Source organism: Malania oleifera, chromosome 13 (assembly GCF_029873635.1).
Source record: "Malania oleifera isolate guangnan ecotype guangnan chromosome 13, ASM2987363v1, whole genome shotgun sequence".
NCBI classification, from domain to species: domain Eukaryota; kingdom Viridiplantae; phylum Streptophyta; class Magnoliopsida; order Santalales; family Ximeniaceae; genus Malania; species Malania oleifera.
The window spans coordinates 46973441-46979825 of record NC_080429.1 but is presented as its reverse complement, the minus strand read 5'-3'; positions in this window follow the sequence as shown (position 1 = coordinate 46979825).

Below are 6385 nucleotides of genomic sequence, written 5' to 3'. Positions count from 1 at the left end.
ACAGGCTTGGATGAGTAAGATACCTTAGCCTTAAGAGCATCCCTTCTTCTTAGGACAATAGGAAATATTATGGCAGCCTTCCTTACAATAGTGGCATTGGCCATTGAAATGGCGCAGTTTAGAATAAGCAACAGCCCTAGCAGGACTAGCCAAAGTAGATGAGCTAGATGGAGTAGTAGCCAAGACCACATCGGTAGAATGAACCCGACGAGTTTGTTGTAGTGTCTCCCCAGAAATGAGCTCCGCAAGAGCATCCTCAAGTGTAGGAAGAGGAGATTGATGTAACAAAGAAGCTTGAGTATTCTCAAATTCATTTCGAATATGGATAATAAAATATATGAATTGACGACGATCTTGATATGCAACAAAAAGCTTAATCGACTGCTTATAAAAAAAAAAAAATAGGGTTAGCTTGAGAAAGCTGATCCCAAATGCTACTAACCTGAGTATGAAACTCGGCAATAGACTGTCTAGGTTCCTGACGCATCTGAGAAAGCCTAATTTCCAACTGAAACTCGAAAGCAGCATCACTACCACAATTGTATCGTTTTGCCCAAAAATCCCAAGCAAGTTTGGCATTACGAAACTTAGGAAGTAAACTCTAAATAATAGGAACTGATGTATTAATAAACCAGGAAAGGATCTTACAATGAGTACTTTCCCATTCATCAAGAGCCTCATCAAACTCCTCTGTGGATTGCTTGTCAATTTTTGTGGGTTTTTGTTTTGTTCTAGTGACAAAACGCCATAATCTCTAACCAATCAAAAAGACTGACATTTGTTGGGTCCAAGCATTGTAGTTGGAGCCATTCAAAACAATCCCTATAGGGCGAGCAACATCATTTAAAGATGCCATAAAAAGATGATAATACTAATCAATTTAGAGCAAAAGGAGGGCATTGATGGAATGAGCACAAAAAAACTAGTCAAAGAGAGCCAACTTCATCGGAGCTCCGTTGGAAGGTTGTCGGAGATGACGATGAGCAGCGGCAGATGCGACAGTGTTTGGCCACTGGTGATTGGGCTCGTGAGGTGTGTCACTAGTGATTGGCTTCTGAATAATGAAGACTAGAAGAAAAAAAAAACAAGGTTTAGGGTCTGGTCATGCAGGCGACGGCACAGTAAGGGCGAGAGAGGGACGCTTCCGTGTCGAGTGGGGTTGCTGGGAGTTGGTGCAACGGCGATGGAAGTTTCTTCCAGATGAGAAATCGCCCAAAGGAGACAACGAAGAACACAATGACGAGAGAGTGCTGGAGACTAAGATACAATGAGGGAACTGAGAGAATCCGAGAGATTGAGAGAGAGCTGAGATAGAGAAAGACGACGCCGGAAAAATGCCACCAAAAAAATGCAGCCTGAAAATCAAGAACCTACTGAGACGATGCTGAAGATTGAATGGTGTACTGAGATGAGGCCAGAGAAGGCATGTCTGGTTGGAGACTACCCAAAAGTCACTGGAGACTGAGATGAACTGAGACGTCTAAAGTAAATGATCGGAGCGATGATGTTGATGACTTTTATGCGAGAGAGCCGAGAGAGAACTGTGGAAAAATACCAAAAAATAGAGATGCAGATTAGAGAGGACCATGTGCATGCGAGTGGGTGGAGACGTTGATGATGCGACGTTGCGTGCGGCGCTGGGAGGTTGATTCCAAAACTTAGGGTTTTGAAGGCTCTGATACCATGTTAAAACTAAGAAAGCTATATTATTCTTTTGTATATATGAAACTGTACAAGGGCCATCCTTTTATAAGTGAAGGAGGCAAGCTGACAAAGGTAACTCAATAATTACTCAAATCATGGAGATTTGCCAAAATCATGGAGATTGGTCAATTAACTTAATTAGGGAGATATGCTAACAACCAATATCAACTTTCAACCAATTGCAAGTAAGATGCATGATTTTCAGAATTCACATGTAGGTGTTTGTATTATTCATTCTTGGTTTAATTGTCCCTAGACATTGCCCTTTTAGATTGTAGGTATGAATCCATATCACACAAAGAATTTTTCTTTTTTAAAGAAACTATAAACCAAAGAAGTTTAATAGATGTAATCAATTTCCAATCTGAGAGGCAATTTAAACCAACCCCCTACCCCCCAACTTTTTTTTTTTTTTTTTTTTTTTTTTTTTTCTGATTTAGGGTTATAGACATCATCCTAGTTTACCTTACTGCCTATTGAATTCCAGTCATTTTCTTTCCATAAGAGAGATTTAAAAGTTCTATGTTCAAAATCATAGACATTGGGAGGAAAAAAAGGATGGTCTATCAATTGTAATCTCCTAGCAAAAAAACAAAAAAATTATGAGTCCAAGAACAAATTCTTGCTATTATTTTTCAACAAGGACCTTACCATCCATACTTGTAAGGGTTTTTGTAACTAAAGGAAGACCGAGACATTTGACAGGAAAAGAGTTGACTTTATACCAATATTTGAAAATTAGACATTAAATTTTCTAAGAAACCAAAGCAAAACATATATGATTTTGAAGGATTATATTAATGACTAGAGAAAGTGTAAAAGATATCCAAAGCATATTTGATAGCAATACCAAAATTAATATCTCCATATTTTAGGATAAGAAGCTCATCTGCAAAGCACAAGTTGATCAAACCCAACTTTCAACAATTATAATGATAAAACAATTCCCCTTTCTTTGCAGCTGCATTCAAAATTATAGTTAAGATCTCCATTATCATGATAAAAGTATATGGGAAAGAAGGCCACCTTGTTTGATCCCTTTTTTACCTTTAAAGAAGCCTTGAACTGAACCATTAACCACAATTAAATAACTAGGGATTGTAATACATTCCTTTATCCAACAAATGCAAGAGTATCGATGCTTTTTGAAAATTTTGATAATAAAGCCCCAATCAATTGAATCAAAAGCCTTTTTGACATCTATCTAGTACCATGCTTTTGAAAATTTTGATAATAAAGCCCCAATCAATTGAATCAAAAGCCTTTTTGACATCTATCTTTAGAGTTTAGATGATATAGGTGAAGCAGCTTTTGAGGTAAAAACACATTATCTTGAATATTTCTACCTTTCAAGAAAGTTGTTTGATTTAAATTGGTAAAAGGAGGGTAAACAGTTTGAAATTTATGTAGAATTATGACCCACATGAAATGGAAGGCCAATGGACATTTTGGATTAATGGATTAAGGTGGCTTTTGGCTTTCAAAATGCTATGAGAGTTAATAGGGAAGTGGAATGGTTTTTTCCTATTAATGCCTACTTTTATGGGGAGTGGGATAATAGCTATATATATATAGGGTTGAATATTGTCCTCTTGCCACCAGTCTTTCTCTCATCAATTTACCCATATGATCTGGTGAAGAATAGAGATAGAAGGAAGGCTAGGCGAGAGAAACGATTCATACAAGTCTTCTTCAAAGACTAGTTTACATCATGGCTAATCTAGGTATGTTTGTTTATGAATTCTTTAGTTTTCAGCACAAAGAAAATATATGTGAAGATCAAGATAATTAAACATCCTATAATTTCAGCAAAATAACAAAATAAATTCTTACATATGGCATTAGAGCCAAGGTTGAAATTATCACGTTTTCCCTTTAATAGAAATTCATTTTGCTAACTGTGTAATGTTTAGCATTCATGATGTTTGTTCGTTTGATTTCAGAAAATTCCCATGTTGTTTGTTGGATTTAATGAAATATTGATGGAGGCATATAGTTGTTGGATTTATTGGATTGTTATATCATGATTCTGAAATCATCATCACCTCTATAGTGATATATTGTGCTAATTATGTATCTAAGAAAAAATTTTGTCTAGGAAAGTAAGACTTAAGCGGTTCATTGGACCTCCCACTTACCTGGGAATTTACTTGGTATAATTTAGCACAATCATCACTGGGCCCACTGCCATGTCATTAGCGCCACCTCAGCAAACGACATTATAGCAATCAGGGAATATTTCGTTATGCATGCTTTATTGTTTGAGGTTAGTATGGACTCACTTACGTTGGGTTAATAAATGTATTTATGCATGCAAGGGCTGAAATGTTATGGGCCTAATTTTATATATCTTTCATGATGAAAATCTTAGTCTGGGATTTTATTTATTTGTTGTGAGCTTGGACAATTTTTGTTGAGTAAGGTATCAATCAATGTTTATTTTATGGTTAGCATGTTGTCACCAAAGTGATCTTGCTAAGAAAAGTTATAAACATTGACTTGAAATATGATTTTGCAAAAATTATTACAGAATGGTTATTTGATTATTATGGTTGACCCAAAGGTGCACCAACTTTCAAGTAATCATTGAATTAACCAGTATAATTGAAAGAATGGTAGTGAGATTGGGATAGATGCCCAAAGGTGACAGACCAATCGAACTTTAAAGGGTGTAAATTATGTATGGGTGGGTGAAAATCACCATCAAATGTAAATGTTAGTATATAACATAAGTTAATCCAAAGATTGAATGCGATTTATTAATGAAAGTGTTTTACTCAAAGAAAAAATGTTGTGATCATTTTATCACAATGTTTGTTCCTGTTTCACTACATTCACTAGCTTCTTCTATTCCGATCTTTAATGGGACAAAGTTCTCTAACTGAAATGAACAGATTTAGTGGCACCTTTGTGTTATGGATCTGGACTTAGTTCTACAAATAGATAAACCGGCTGCTATTACTAAAACAAGTAGTTCGAAGCAGCAAAATTTGTATAGGTCATGGGAAAGGTCGAACAGATTAAGTATTACGTTCATGTGGATGTGTATAGCAAACAATATTAAATCAACACTTCCTCAACTTGAAAAATGAAAAGGAATATCTTAAGGTTGTAGAAGATTGGTTTCGTTCAACAGACAAGTCCCTTGCAGGGAGATTAATGGCTGAACTTACCACCATGAAGTTTGATGGTAGCCACGGAATGAACGAACATGTCCTTGATACAACTAATCTAGCTGCCATGCTGAACTCATAGGGAATGAATGTTGATGAGTGCTTTCTTGTTTAGTTTATGATGAATTCTTTGCCTCCTCAGTATGGGCCATTTCAGATTTACTATAACACTATATAAGAAAAGTGGAATGTGAATGAATTGACAAGTATATTAACTCAACAAGAGGTAAGGCTTAAGCAACAAGGACAACATTTTGTTGACCTAACATGACTTTCGAATCTTGTTTTGATGATAACAAATAAAAGTTAATTTAACAAAGTTGTTGTTTAAGTGATGACATTTTAGGAAATCTTGTGTGACAAAGTTCAAAAGGAACAAAAAAATGGAAGTTCAAGATCACTAGGACCATAAAACCACACTCAATCTACAAAGTGATCAAAAGAATGCTCAATAGGACCAAGATGTTCAAAACATGTGGAAACTTAAAGATGACTCAAGCATAAGTCTAAGAGGATTCAAAGAAAAGACATATATGAAGACTTCAAGCTTAGTGTGTTTAAGTCTTTAGGATGACATATGTAAGTACTTCATTATAAATATCATTTTGAAATGCTTTGAAGCTCATTAGGGGTTGATATGGACTTAGAGACCTTATTTTGAAAACTCTGTAAAATGCTTTTTAAAAGTAACAAAGTAATATGGCTAAGAGTTTTGAAAATAACTTGAAAAAATAGTGTTTATAACTATTTAGGCGACTGAAGTTTAAACCTCAAGTGCTTAAAGAATTTCTTGAAAAATTTTTGAAAAGGCAATGAAGGCCTAGGCGCCTGACCCTGGTAACCAAAGGTGCCTGGCCCTGTTTTAGGTTGAAAATTACACTATGTTCTGAATCTTCAAAAGACTGACCCAGAAGCCTTAGGCGCCTGACCACTGTTAACGGTTATAAGTTTTAAAAGTTTTAAAATTCAAATTTATATTACTTGTGTTGACTTTGGTGTGATCCCAAGATGGGGGTGAATTGGACATTTAAAATTTTTCGGCTAATTTAAAACATTTCGCCTATTCACCACAGTTCATATCCCATTCAATATTGAAAGCGTGTATGTAATAATTAAGTTATCAGTGCAGACATACACGCGTATCTCATTTAAAATAAATGTGCATACAAATGATTATAACTGTAAATGAAAAGACATACATATATGGAAATTAAAGTGCGGGAATTAAATGTGAGTGAGAGAGAGAGAGAGAGAGAGAGAGAGAGAGAGAGAGATGACATGATATTTGTTATCAAGGTTCGGCCAAACCAGCCTACGTCCTCGCCTTGGGCATACCCTCCAAGGATTCCACTATTCTTACTCACTTAAATGGGTGGAGCAGAAGCCGTTTACATCCTCTCCTTACGGGGTAAGGAAAACCCTAACTTAATTACTAGGCTGAGCCGAACTAGTCTCACTTACGAGGCTGAGACTTCCCAGTTCAATTTTTGGGCTGAACCGAATTTGTC